This window comes from Vicugna pacos, chromosome 14 (genome assembly GCF_048564905.1).
Source record: "Vicugna pacos chromosome 14, VicPac4, whole genome shotgun sequence".
In the NCBI taxonomy this organism is placed as follows: domain Eukaryota; kingdom Metazoa; phylum Chordata; class Mammalia; order Artiodactyla; family Camelidae; genus Vicugna; species Vicugna pacos.
Window position 1 is genome coordinate 24343273 of NC_133000.1, and position 15959 is coordinate 24359231.

A 15959-nucleotide genomic window follows, 5' to 3' on the forward strand; every position below is an offset into this window, starting at 1 on the left:
AACTAAAAATAGACTTTCCATTTGATACAGCAATCCCACTCCCAGGCATATGCAGAGGGAACTCTAATTCAAAAAGATACACATACCCAATGTTCATAGCAGCACTATATACAATAGCCAAGACATGGAAGCAACCTAAATGTCCATCAACAGATGACTGGATAAAGAAGTTGTGGTATATTTATACAGTGGAATTCTACTCAGTCATAAAAAGAATAAAATAATGCCATTTCCAGCAACAAGGATGGACCTGGAGATCGTCATTCTAAGTGAAATAAAAAGAAAAGTAGCATATGACATTACTCATACATGAAATCTAAAAAAACAGGAAAAGAGGACACTAATAAACTCATCTACAAAACAAAAACAGACTCATAGATATAGTAAACAATCTCATCGTTACCCGGGGAAAGGGGGTGGGAAAGCATAAATTTGGGAGTTTGAGATTTGCAAATGTTGACCACTATATAAAAAATAGACAAGAAACAAGTTTCTTTTCTGTATAGCAATAACCTTTAATGAAGAAGAATATGAAAATGAATATATATATATATATATGCATGACGGGGACATGCTGTACAGCAGAAACTAACACGTTGTAATTGACCATACTTCAAATAAAAAAAAATGTGAATCAGCAAAAAGCCTAAGAATTCTGCAGAAATAAATAAATAAATCATTTTTATGACTTCGTATTCCGTGTGTGTGTGTGTGTGTGTGTGTGTGTGTGTGTGTGTGTGTATATACATCTTTATCCATTTTATCTGTTGATAAACACTTATGTTGCTTCCATATCCTGTCAATTGTAAATAATGCTGCTGTGAACATTGAGGTGCATGTATGTTTTTAATGTATTCTTTCTATTTGGAATATATACCCAGGATTGGAATTGCCTGGTCATACGGAAGTTCTATTTTTAGTTTCTTGAGAAACCTCCATACTGTCTTCCAAAGTGGCTGTACCAAGTAACATTCTTACCAATAGCAAACAAGCGTTCCCTTTTGTTCACATACTCCCCAAAATTTATGTGTGTTCTTTCTGATAATAGCCATTGTGACAGGTGTGAGATAATATCTCATTGTGGTTTTGATTTGCATTTCCCTGATGATTAGCAACGTTGAGCATCTTTTCAGGTGCCTGTTGGCCATCTGGATGTCATCTTTAGAAAAATGTTTATTCAGGTTTCTGTCCAATTTTTAATCAGATTGTTTTTTATTTTTTGATGTTGCATTGTATGGGCTATTTATATATTTTGGATATTAACCCCTTATCAGTCATATCATTTAAAAACATTTCCCCCTTTCAGTAGGTGTCTTTTTCTTCTGTCAATTGTTTCCTTTGCTGTGCAAAAGCTTTTAAGTTTAATTAGGCCATTTACAACAACATGGATGGACTTGGAGGATATTATGCTAAGTAAAGTAAGACAGAGAAAGACAAATACTGTATGATATCACTCATATGTAGAATCTGAAAAAAAATACAACCAAGTGGTGAATATAACCAAAAAGAAATGATCTCACAGATAAAGAGAACTAATGGCTACCAGTGAGGAGAGGGAAGCTGGAGGGACATTCTAGGGAGGGGGATTAAGAGGTATAAACAATCATGCATAAAGATAAACTATAAGGGTATATTGTACAACACAAGGAACAGAGCCAATATTTTATAATAACTACAGAGTATAACCTTTAAAAATTATGAATCACTATATTATGCACGTGTTTTCTAATATTGTACATCAACTATATTTCAATAAAATACAGAAAATTTTAAAAAGTAAATAAATCTTTAAATTATATAAAAACTATTAGACTGATAAAGAAAACATTTTTTGTGGGGATGAGACCTATTTATTAATATTTATCTATCTTCTTTCTACCTACCTTTATATACTATGACATATAGTATTTATACTATTGTATGATATATATATATTATGTCTATAATTTATACTATAATATATACACTATATGTGCTATAATACATAGCATCTATACTATTATATATGTTTCTATATTTTATTAAGTGTGTCAATCAACTGTCCCAATCAAAGTTCCAGCTGGAGCCATGCATACCACACAAAACTCTATAATTAATGTAAAAAATAAAATAGGTAAATCAACTTTGAAAAATAAAAAGGGATGAAGGCCTATTTTATTAGATATTAACAAGTATTTTGCTGATAGGTAGCAAGCTGTATGTACTGCTATATGGAATACAAACTGTACTAGTTACTCAAGAAAATCATATGCAGCATTTACCATATTTAATTATGCACATGGTTTTTGATGCATTAATTCATGGTTATGCATCATGGAAAAACACACACATTGACAATACATAAATGAATGAGGGGTGTTGATTTTAGCATTTATTATGGAATGGGCAGTTGAAAGCAACCTAGGAGACCATTAATGAGGAGCTTAAAAAACTTGGATGCAATCAGACACAAATTACGATATTAATTTACCAACAGGAAGAGTTTAAAAAAAAAGTATTGACTAAGAAAAGTGCTAAATGGTACTATGATTACAAATTCATGAAAAACATTTCATATAAAACCAATATGACAAATTTTACAAAAATACACATATATGGACATATGCATGAAAGCAATATATGTATATGTGAAAGACAATGCATGTAAAGTTATATGATTTTTAAGTGATGGAAAAGTAAAATCACCTGAATTCATTTATCATTCTTAGACTCTAATAAGGCAGATGATATAAGCAAAGTTTGTAATCTCTATGTTTGATAGAATTAGAAATATCAACTGCAAAAGAAGTAAAAGAGAAAAAAGTCATAGACGTTGGAAAATAGTCATAGACGTGGATATTTCAATTTATAAAAAGCCGCTAGGCATTTATAGGATCAAAGAGACATGTTTAAAGTGTTTAAGCTTGGAATTCTAAAGGTTGCTGATTTTCTTTCTTTTATGTTTCTGTTAAAATAGAAGACTAACCACTTCATAATAGTCAATGCTCTTTGCAACCTTATATATGATGCCATAAGAATTGTTTTATGATAGCATAAAATTGATAAGTACATCTTACATTGCATAGCATTATATTATGGGAAATAAGCATTTGGGAATCAGGAATATGGATTTAATTTCTCAACCACTAGCAGAATTACCATGGAAGATTTATATAACATTTCCCATTATCAGATTCTTCATTATTCACAATAGAAATTCATAGACATCATATACATGCAACAATGATAGTTATTTTCATTTGTTTATAATCAACATTGCATGCAGAAGTTTATCCTTCATCTTCATGTTTATGTTTAAGTTTTAAAATGTAATGTTAGTTTTTCTAATGGAATACTGAATATTTTCTAGACTCTTCCTTATATCTTTCTTTGGTCATTTCCTAATAAATTGTAGTAATTCTTCTTAAGTAATCTTCAGTGAAATTTAGAACTGTTTAAGAGGCTGTGTTATAATAGGCATAGAGCTTCAAATTATAATTTTTGTGAACATGTTTGATATGAATATTGAATTATGTTTTATATAATTATATATTTATTTTTCTATTCATTTCTATTGCAAATTAATAAGAGAGATTAATAAGTGATTCACCTTGCACATCTACCATTTTCTGTAAAACCGTAGTCTCGCCAATTAGAAAGCCAGAATTTAGCACAGGTTTCTGTGACTTGAATGAGATTTTTATGTTTAAGCACTTCCCAGAATGTGGGAACCATCACTTAAAAATCTGTTAGATAAGATTACTCCAAATTAAGAAAATGAAAGATTAGAAGCTGACCAGATTAAAACACACAAAATACTCTTAAAAGAGGTTGGGTTAAATGCCTAAATTTATTTATTAGTGTAGTGGTATCAATTCAAAAGGAATCAGAGCATTACACTTTTTGTTTGGGATATGTAGAAAACTGAAAAGACTGCCAGTTACAAAACTTTAGCTCAATGAACAGCAAGTAAGTGGCTTTTTTTTTTTTTTAACCCATCAAAGAACTGAGATCTAGGGTAACTAACTCCAAATCCTGAGAGAGACAGAAAATCACAGAGAGACATACCTACCTGGTACCCATGCTGCTAGATACCAAATAAGCAGGTAAACAATTAATCCAGAATGTTTTAACAATTACTATAGGCCAACTGTGAGTTAAAATGAGAGAATGAAGTCCTGAGGCATTGCAGACATAAGGAGTCTAGCACCCTATTGCAGGATTTTAGGCCAAAAATTTTGCCAGTTGAAAACAGAAAATACCAGGGAGAGTCTTGATTACACTCCTCCAGTGGTGCTGCCTGAAGAAAAAGGATTAGCAGCCGCTGCCACAGCCATACCCGATCCATGTTCCCTAGCTCCCCAGTGGAACAAAATCACTGGTTTTCCGGAGGAAGGTCATGAAAACCTGTAACCTGAGGGCACTGGTTGAAACCCTTGGTAACTTGGGGAGGGTTATTATTATCTTGCAGTAACTTTTAATGAAAAAGAATCTGAAAATCAGTATATGTATGTATATGCATGACTGGGACATTGTGCTGTACACCAAAAATTGACACATTGTAACTGACTGTACTTCAATTAAACAAACAGAAAATAAAGTATACTGAGACCAGTTTTCCTTATATTCCCTAAGATGTAAGAGCCTTATTCTTTAAGTAAGACATCAATACTTTAGTTCCAAGCAACTGGTGAAAATCCACTGCAGTCAGGTGAAGGGAGGGAAGCTTTATCCCTTGGGAAAGGGCAGGAGAACATGTTAGGTCCAGAATTAAACCTGGAGCAAGAGCAGAAAACCTAGTGAAGACGGTACCCACAAGACCCCAGTTACCCAGGCTCAGTGTTTGCTTAAGACTAAAGAGTAATCAGAACATTAAAGAATTCCACTTCCCACATGCTAATTACCATGTTAACAAGCATCCAACAAAAAGTGTTGTATCTCTGGAATACAGCAGGGGCAGTGGCCAGAAGTGGGCCCTCTCAGGTTGGCTTCTACCATGAGAACATGAGGAGCTCCACTGACCTGATCTATGATGAAACTAGTGAATATTATTTAACAACAGAAACAAAGGCAACATTCAAAATCTCTGGGAAGGTTATAAGGGCAAATAAAAATAAAGAAACAGCCATTCAAGAAAATATATGAAATTTTAGTTTAGAAGACAAATGTTTGTGGTAGAACAGAGACAACTCCCTCTCTCTCTTCACTCAGCTCAGTGTGATGGCCACTCCTCTCCAGTCTCCTGCAGCTCAGAACACAGAGCTTTCTCTTTTCCCAGCTCCCTGACAGGGGGTTATCCTCTCAGTAGGAGGATTCCTGCATTTCTCATCTTGTTCCCAGCTGTCTTTTGATGAGAGTAGATTCCTAGTGAATGAGGTAAAAAGGTGGGGCTCACTTCTTCCAGCCAGATCCCATGTGTGCAATGAGACTCTACTTTGGATGTTGCATGCTGAAAATACAGGGGACTTGTTAGCTTTTCCCAAACTTGTTGAGGGAGTAGTTCCATACCGGGAAAGGTTAGCCAAAAGCATGCTAAGCTGCTGCCAACCCCCAACCAAACACTCAGCTTTTAGAGGGAGATGTGATGAACAGAGAAGTTCACTATTGTCCACTCCCAGCTCCAGTGCCCTTGTTCAGTGATTTTGTCTAGGTAGAAAAGCAGGACACAAACAGATAGCTCCTAATCGTTCCCAAAAGAAAGGACTTTATTTAGAACAGACTGTGGAAAACTTTAAGGCATAAGTAGCTTCTTCTAAGAACAATAGAGATTATAGTGAAGCTTATTCTTGGGAAATTTGTAGATCTTATGAAAAAAGAGTTTTAGACGATAGGTTGAAAAAGATCTATCATGCAAACAGCAGCCACGAGAGCTGGAGGGACTGTATTAACACCAGACAAAATTAGACTCTTAAACAAACAAACAAAAAAATGTTACTGCAAATAAGTAGGGACTTTTATAATGATTTGGTGACATACTATTTGGTATGACACCAAAAACACAAGAAACAAAATCAAAATTCGACAAACAGGACTTCATCAAAATTAAGAACTTTTTGTTCAAAGATCACCATCAAGTGATTGAAAAGACAACTCAGAAATGGAAGAAAATATTTGCAAATTTTATATCTGATCAGGGACTTGCACCTAGAATATATAAAAACTCTTACTGCTCAATACTAGAAAGAATGAATAATACAATTTAAAAATGCACAAAACATCTGAACAGATATTTCTCCAAGGAGACTATACAAATGGCCATAAGCACATAAAAAGGTGCTTGACATTAGTCACCAGGAGAATGCTAATCAAAACTACAGTGAGATATCATTTTATACCCAGTAGGATTGTAACAGAGAAGAACAAACCTGACTCCATATTTAATCTATTCTTTAGCTCTAACTTTTCTGCTCTTTTGCCTATGCTTAGTCATGCTGGCTGTGTAACTTTTATAAAAAAAAATGTTGCCTATTGCTTTATGAATACAGGACAGCCCATTCCTTTAAAGCTATACACTTTCCATCTCATTCATATAGAGATAAAAAGCTGCAACATTTATCTCCTTGGAAATTTATAGGAACATTTGGACCAGACCTACATGAACAGCTGCAAGAAAAAAGGATTCCAGCACCAAGAATCTTCCAGCAACTGGCCACGCCCCCTCCCTTTAGTATAAAAGAAACCTGAATTCTAACTTGCCTAAGATAGTTCTTTAGAACACTACTTTACCATCTTCTCAGTGAGCTAGGTTTCTGAATAAAGTTTCTATTGCTTGTCCCAATAACTTATCTCTATATTTATTGGCCTGTTGAGTAGTGAGCAATAGGAGCTTGGTCTTCATAACAGGATGACTATAATCAAATAGATAATTACAATTTTTGACAAAGATATGGAGAAATTGGAGCCTTCATATATTACTGGTGGGGATATACAAGGTAAAAACCCCTTTGGACAACAGTCTGGTAGTTCCTCATATGATGAACATAGAGTTACCATATGACCCAACAATACCACTGCTTATTATATAAGAAATGAAAGCATATGTCTACCCAGAAACTTGAATCTGAATGTTCATTATTCACAATAGCCAGAAAGGAAAAACAATCCAAATGTCTATCAATGGATAAATGGAAAGCAAAAAGGGGTATACACAAATGATAATGGAATTTTACTGAGCCTTAATGAGGAATAAAGTATGCTATGTGCTACAGCATTGTAAACCTTGAAAATATCATGATAAGTAAAAGAAGACAGACACAGGAGACCTCATACTATATGATTCCACTCATAGGGAAGGACAGAATAGGCTCAGTCTATAGAGGTGGAAAACAGATTAATGGTTGCTTAGGGCTGGGGGTAGTAAGTCGGAGGCTAGAGAAGTGACAATTAGCATGAGGTTTATTTTGAAGTGATGAAAATGTTCTAAAATTGATGCTGATAATGGTTGTACATATTTGTGAATATACTAATATCATTGAATTATATACTTCAAATGAGTGAATTATATGATTTGCTAATTATGTGAAAATAAAATTATTTAAATAATAGACTCTCTCTGGGGACAACAACAGCAACAACAACAACAACAAAAAAGAAGTGAAGATAAAACAAGATAGTTTAAGACAAATTTGATGCCTCTTGTGCATTTAGGCTAACCATAGCAACAAGCTCAAAACCAGCCCAGCTATGATAAGTTAATGCAAATCCCCACTTTAAAGGCCTATAAGAAAGAAAAGTATGCTCATCATAAAATTGTTTAAAAAATGATTTACTTCTGTATCTACTGTCTTTTACAACATTCATCAAAAAAAATAGGCATACATTATTAAATGTAAATATAGTCTGGAAAAACAAAACATTCATCAGAATGAAATTCCATAAAACAGATGGTGGAAATATCATGATGGAAATTAAAATAATCATGATTAATATATTAAATTCCCTAAAGGAAAAAAAGCTAATCAACATCAATTGAGATTTGAAAACTATAAGAAATAATCATATGGAAGGGCTTAAAATTTTTAAAAAAATATTCAATGACATAGATAAAAATGCTTTGATGGTTCATCAAAGTTTTGCTGAAGGAATCAAAACTTGAAGATAGGTCAATAGAATTTATCCAAATTGAAACCCAAAGAGAGAGAGAAAAAAAAGTGAGACAAAAAGAAAGAGAATTCAAGACTTTTGAGAAGATACCAAGTAGTCTAACTTGCATGTAAGAATTATCTTGAAATAGAAGATAAGAACAGGATATAAGAAATATTTGAAGAAGTAATTGATGAAAGTATTCTAAAATTAGTGACATACATGTTACCATGAATCCATTAATTTAAGAAAAATTCAAGCAGGATAAAGAACAAAAAGTCAAGAATTATAAATATCTTATGATCTAGAAAATCTGTTTTGGAAAACAAGGTAACATTACCTTGCAAAGTTTATTATTCATATACATTTTTAACCAAAACATTCAGCATTAGATATACACTCAAAAGAAATATCTGTTATATGCAGTAGGAAACATTGTATGAATTTTTCCAGGAAATCAGACCTGAATTTTGCTAGGAGGTTTTTTTTTTTTTAAAGACAAAGAGAAAATACATGCCACTTTATAAATCACAGATAAATAAATTTTGGTATATCCAAACAATGGAATATTATTCACCAATCAAATAAATATAAATATGTCAGATATGAATATGTTTTTAACATAATATTGAATAAAATTTATTATGTATATAATGAAAATCTTGTTGAAGAGAAAAATAGAGCTAAATGCTATATTTTAATAGAAAATCATATACATATATAAGTACATATAAGAAATAATAAGCACATAATTCTGAACCTCATAGGCCATGTGTGGAGAGGACTATGAATGAGATAGAAAATAATAACTTAGGCAGATATAAGTTACTTTCAGTTCTAATTTTTTTCTGTTGTGTGATTTTTTCACAAATGTCTATTATAACAATATTATGAATGACTGAAAATGAATTATCTACTCAAAAAGAAAAGAAGATCATAGGTGGCCTGATTATTATTTTGATTCATAGCATTTTAATTTGTCCAATTATGTGTATATGGGACCAATGTAAAATCAGAGCTAAAGCACAACAAAAACCTACCAAATCTGAAATTATATTTTCCTTTTCATATGCTTTTTAGCACTGAGATATGATATTTCCTAGGCAATGCATATTCACATCATTCAATTATTCCTGAAATTTAAATGTCCTTAGTTTTATATAATTTAGTATAAGGCATACATAGAAAGATAAGCATATTAACTAAGTTTTACATGTTTATAGTATATTGAGGTTCATAGGGTGTTTTAATAAACATTTGTAACAAGTGGAAGATGTTACTGAAAAAGTAAGAAAATTATTTTATTGATTTGTTTTAGAGTATCATGCAGCATAAAATAGTTAAGGGGTCAGGGCTGTTTCTATGGATAACATAGGTAAAACAATAAAAAGTGAATGAAAATGTAGAGGAGTTTAATTGTAAATTCCTCCTTGATTATTTGGTTAATTCAATACTTAATATTTCAATAATGAATTCAATTGTGGGGAATAGGAATTCCAGGTATCAAAATTGCTGAATTGTGAACACCCAATTCCACAAAAATTCTTCCTTTTAAGGTTTTGTTAATTATTTTATGTCTAATGGGATTTTTAAAAAATCATGTGATAGCCTATCATTGATGAGTAAATTACAGTGAACATGTATTTCTTTAGTAAGTTCTGTTTCTTTCAGATAGCCTGTGTTCTATGCATAATAGTTACCATGGACACTTCTCTTCTACTGAGAATATTCAAATGAAGCTTAGAACTGGATGAAGTCTATCAGATAAGTAAATTAATGCTAAAGAACTCAAGAGTTCAATAATAGAAACTATAATATTAAAAAAGTAAAACATAAGATAGTGCCAGCTGCATTATCTATATTACATCTTATATTTAAGTGGAAAAAGTGAGGAAAACTACCTAAACATTTGACAACTAGTGCTTTCTATGTATTAAGTAAATATAATATTTATTAATTACATATTAAAATGTACTACTTAAAATTACTTTAAAATTAGTCTTAATTGGAAAATACTTTCCTTGTTATTACTAAATAAATATAATTAACTGAATTTCTTTATAATCCAATGATGTGACAACCTTTCTAAATTGCTTTAATAAGCAATATATATCTGAATTATCCTTTAGAAATGTTAAAAATTTGATAGAATTTGCAAAATTATTAGAATTCATGACAATTTTATGTATATTTTAATAAAGAAAATTTAATTAAATAAATTTGCTTTTGTTCCTGTACTTTCAGTAGTCAGTTGGATAACACAATTTTGATGAAGCAGCAAAGTACAGTTCCTAAAGATCTTGAGATCACTTCACTCAGCTTGCATTTTTTGGTTAGTATGTCACATATAGTTCATTACAATTCCTTAAGAAATCCATAATAAATCTTTGATTTTTCTTTTTTTTTCTCTTTGTAACATGCTGCTTAATATTCTCTGGATATCATGAGAACAAAGGAAGCTTCACTAAGACACAGAACTTGCCATTAAGTAGTCAATTAAAAATAAATCTCCCACTATATAGTTTTTCCAGCATAAATAGGCTAATTGCATCAATCTTAGACAGTAAAAGTTCCCATTAAAATGACTGATTAGTGGTTAATTAAGACATTTGTAATGACTTCATCTTCACATATATCTCAGTAGCATGCACTCTTGCTCATATCTTCACTGACAACAGTCAACTATCAAGTCAGCATGTGTAACAAGAAATTAAGTTACAGACTACAGACTCATTCTTTAGAAGCAAGAATAAAGATACCCAGTCCCAGTTCCTTTAAGATATTATATGTTTAACACAAGTAGGATCCACAGTTTTAACTCATGAAAAACTCATTGATCAGAATCATGGATTCCAGAGTGGGAATGGACACAGAATTAGAATATTCTTTTGACAATGGCCAAATGTAAAACATCTGTGTAAAACATCTTTTCTCTTACTTACAGTTTTTTTTAAAGGACTATTGATAAAGCAATCAAAGCTCAAATAACAGAAAATTACCAGGTATTTAGAGCTGTGCTAAACTGTACAAAGATTTTTCAACAATTTTAAAATTTGAGTCTCTTGCAAGCATTGCCAAACATAGAAAATAAGAAGTGCACTTGATTCTGTTGAAAGAGAATGAACTGGTGGAAAAAAAATTATACCCAGGCAGCCTGAATCTATGGATTAATAAAATCTAACTCATAATAGTTTAACAATACTATAACATTGTAAAAAATGAAGTCATCAGCAACAAAACTGTCAGAAATTATTGAACCATCTGTGATCCTATAATAGCCAAATCTCAGTTCCAAAATTAATCAGATATTTCTTCCTGAGCCACATAAGATTTCTTGTTTTCCACTTATTTTCTTTCCTGTTCTGGTTCTTTAGGAAGCCGGTTTCTTAACACAATTTTAGAAAGTAAATTCTTACCCAGTTGAAGAATGGCTCTTTTTACCTGTCAGATGAAAAGTATTAACACACTTTGGGGAGTAATAACAGAGAACAACAAGAAGAGATGTCAATGTGGAATAATATTATTAATGAATTTTTCTGATGTTTCAGACAACAAAGAGATCACTCTAAAAATTATGAAAACAGAATCTTTTTATTACAGAGCTATAAACCATCATATATTATTTAACGTGTCCAATTAAAAGCATTAGTTGAAAGTTATTTGTTATGCAATTTAATATTAGAACAAACTACTGGAGTAAACCTTAATATTTAAATATTTAAAAGCAAATAAATTTTAAAAGCCTTGTATTTTGTATTAATGACATTTTAAAAGCCATATATTTTGTATTAAGGACATCAGTGATGTAGTTGCAAAGGTAGTAGGACATTGCAAAGATTTACCTCTAGAATTATTCTGATAGTAAACTATCACAACCAGAAATGGAATCACTGGATCATCCTTCCCTCTAAAATTAGGAACAAGGAAAGGATGCCCACTGTCACCACTTCTATTTAACATAGTACTGGAAGTACTAGCCACAGCAATCAGACAAGAAAATGAAATAAAAGACATCCAAGTTGGAAGGAAGAAGTAAAACTCTATTTGAAGACTATACGATGCTATGTAAAACAAAATCCTAGAGTCTCCACCAAAAAACTATCAGAATTAAAAATGAATTCAGTGATGTTGTAGAAGACAAGAATAATACACAAAAATCTGTTGCTTTTTTATATACTAATAATGAACTATCAGAAAGAAAGAAGTAATCTTGTTTAAAATCACATCAAAAATAATAAAATATCTTAGAATAAACTTAACAAAGAGATGACTTATACTCTGAAAACAATAAAACATTAAGGAAGATATTTAAAAATGATACAAAGGATGGAAATATATCCAATACTCTTGGATTGGAAGAATGAATTAATACTGTTAAAATATTCATAATACCCAAAGCAATCTACAGATTCAATGCAATCCTTATTAAAACACCCATGATATTTTTTACAGAACTAAAAGAAGTAATCCTAAAATTTAAATGGAACTACATAAGACCTCATAAAATTCAATATAGAAAAACTCAATTTAAAAAAATGGGTAAGAAGACCTCAATAAACATTTTTCCAAAGAAGATATAAAACTAAAAATAGAACTACCATGTGATCCAGTAATTACACTCCGAGATATATGGGGGGAGGACAAAACACTAATTCAAAAAGATACATGCAACTCAATGTTCATAGCAGCATTATTTACAATAGCCAAGATGCTGAAGCAACCTATATGACCATCAACATATGAATAGATAAAGAAGATGTGGTATAAAATGGAATATTACTCAGCCACAAAAGAATAAAATTCTGCTATTTACTACAATGTATATGGACCTATACAATATTATCCTTCGTGAAAACTCAGACAAAGACAACTCTAGTTTAAAAAAAATCAAATGAAAAGAAATCCTGAGGTCCCTTTAATACCTTCAGCCACATGTGTTGGTCCATAAGGCAGTTTACAACATGATGGCTTCATCAGAGCAAGCAAGTAAGAAGAACCAGAGAGAGAGCTGGCAAAGTGAAACAATAGTTATGGTGAATATGTTAAATTATTTTATGCTTTGTTATGCAGGTTATTAAATATTATTTGAAATAGAATAATTTCACCAAAGTAGTATTTTTCTATAGTAAATATTTTTTATAATATGGGAATATTCAAACCCACACCTCACTGCTCTTTAACAAACGAATTATGTTGAGTATCTAGGCTGACTTTGTTAGGCATTTATCAAAATTAGTTTGTACAAACTGGTTGTAACAGAAAGGAAACTCTTCATATGGATTCTTCTAATCAGAATATAAATCACTTTATAATAAAATATTGAGAATTTGATCATCTTAAAATCTTTTCTAGAAATTTTTAAATAACTATCATTATTAAACAAAGCCTGCTTTCTATGGAAAATTTAGAATATTTCTTCATATTAATAGTAGATGGATTCAGAAATGGCATTGTTTCTTCTGTTGTCTAGTCTGTATTTCAAATTTTCAAGTGTATACCATTTTACAGAACTTTACAGAATGCATGGTTAATTTGAAATTACTCTCAAAAATTAGACAGCAATGGTTAAGTAGGTAACCTGAAATATTTCTTTCAAATTAATAATAATTATTAATTAATTACAGTACAAAAAAGAGTACAAAGGATACTCCATGCATTAACCTAATTAACTGCATTTAGAAATTACTTCTAAGTCAGGAAATTTTATTCTCTCATCAAAATTTCATGGTTGATTTTCCTGTGGGAATTTTCCTTTGGAGCCCTGTTATGTCAAAGAAAACTCTACCTCTAGTTCAGTGTTTTCCTGGGCCACTGTTTCATTTATTTTAGTTTATTTAACAAACACTTTCAAAATTGCTGTGTATTTTCTTATGTGAAAAGAAAAATATTTCCTTAGGTGCAGCACAGAATCTAAGCCATATTTTTATTCCAGATATAATTTTAAATTTGCTACTATGTATAGCATATAAGGAAAGGTTTTATTACAGTGGTAAAAAAATGGGTAAGGTTAAAGGAAGTAGTGAGGTGGAGTGAATATTACAAATAAGCTCTTTTAATAATAGGAAACGTCCTCTTTTAAATTCTTTAGTGAGATACTACTAATCTTAGTGGAAAATACATGTAATCTTGAGGACAGGAGATTAGGTCAAACTCATGGACCACATTTAATTCTAAACAAAGTGTCTTGGATGTGGTAACGTATCTGCCTGGAACCAATTTCAGGAGACCTGTTATACGAAGGGCAATTTGTAGATTTCTGACTATCAGGCATCCCATCCTAACCTCAAAACTAGAAGAAAATAATGCGTGCTTGGTTTATGTAATACAGGAGCCTAACAATTTGAAAAGCCTGTCAAAAAAATAATAATGAACTCCACAGCCATATTTGCTCAATCACCAGTACAATCCAGCAAACATGCAAGTGCAATTTTCAATAACTGACTGAATATAGTGGTTTATACATTTGTGTTACAATTTTTTGAGTGCATTTTCTTCCATGGGCACATTCAATTTTGATAAAAATAGACCCATTTTGTATTTTGTGAATTTCTATGAAGAAACTAAGGAATGTCAAAATTGTTTTCTTGTTCTCTGGTAAGAAAAATGAAGAAAAGAAGTTCTAATAAGCACATTTATTACTGAGCTTTTTGGGAAAAAATCCAAAGAGGAATTCTAAGATGAATTAAACTTTCCTTAAATTAGATATTTCCAGCTAAATTTTTACCGAATATATACATATATTTTAACATATATACATATGTTTTATATATATATGATATATATATATATTTTTAATTTTCAGTATTTTGAGATAAAACCATATGTCAAAATGCTCTCTTATATTATCAAGCTTTCTTAGGCTGTAAGAGCATATACTAGATATCAATACATCTGTGTCAGCATAAATAATAAGTCCATGCTGCTCTTACGCCCCTTTTGCATTCCATCTCTATGTTAACTCTCCCTTCACACTTCCACTACACATTAATACTTCCACATTCATTTATAGAGACCTCTTGTTTGCTCTCAACAAACTGTCCAAGAATAAGATTTAGATATTCCATCACTCTTTTGCTTACAAACCCCACACAAGCAAAAAGGCACAGCATTAAACATGTATTTTTAAAGTATTTAACAGTACAGCTTAAAGAAGTTGTCTCATTTATTTAAGCTTGCACAGTTAGTATATTATGGTGCTTCTCTATTTACTCTTGCACTTTTCATTCCTAAGGTGTGTCACTCCTAAATATTGACTATCTTTGATTATATCTTTAGGTTACAATAATAGGTAATTTCAGTAAAGAATATTTTAATGATTTTAATACAACTTTATATTTTTCAGAAAATTTGGACTCCCACAATATTTTGATCTTCAAAATTCAAAACTTCAAAAATCACTCAACAAAGAAATCAATCATCATATAGGTTAAGTTACATATAAGGAAACTGGCATAAATAAATTGCTCAGAATTAAGCTAGCTGCCTGTAACCCCTCACTATTGATCTCCAATCAGCATTTATTCCACTAGAGAATACTGGCCTCTCTGCAGTTGCTTAAACTATGTTAAATAAAGAAGTGGTTTTACTTTTTTGCTTTTTAGAGGGGGAGGTATTTAGGTTATTTATATATGTATGTATGTATGTATGTATGTATGTATGCATTTATTTAATGGAGGTACTGGGGCTTGAACCCTAGACCTTGTACATGCTAAGCAGGCCCTCTACCACTGGGAGAGGTTTTAACCCTTTCCTGTATACCCAGAAAGTACAACGGATTGTTAAATACTTTATTTGAATCTCAGAAACTACTTTACATATTATGTTGTTTTGTCCATTTTACAAATTAGGAACTGATTCTCTTAAAAAATAATTCCATGGTACACACGAAATCATGAATC

General features: G+C 31.3%; 1 long non-coding RNA gene across 1 annotated transcript; it reads left to right on the forward strand.

Annotated features, from left to right (window-relative positions):
- The first annotated feature begins 10305 nt into the window (after positions 1-10305).
- Positions 10306-15535, forward strand: LOC140685505 (uncharacterized). The gene is made up of 2 exons (XR_012058752.1): positions 10306-10393; positions 15404-15535. It is a non-coding gene; the product is annotated as an uncharacterized lncRNA (long non-coding RNA).
- The last annotated feature ends 424 nt before the right edge of the window (positions 15536-15959 follow it).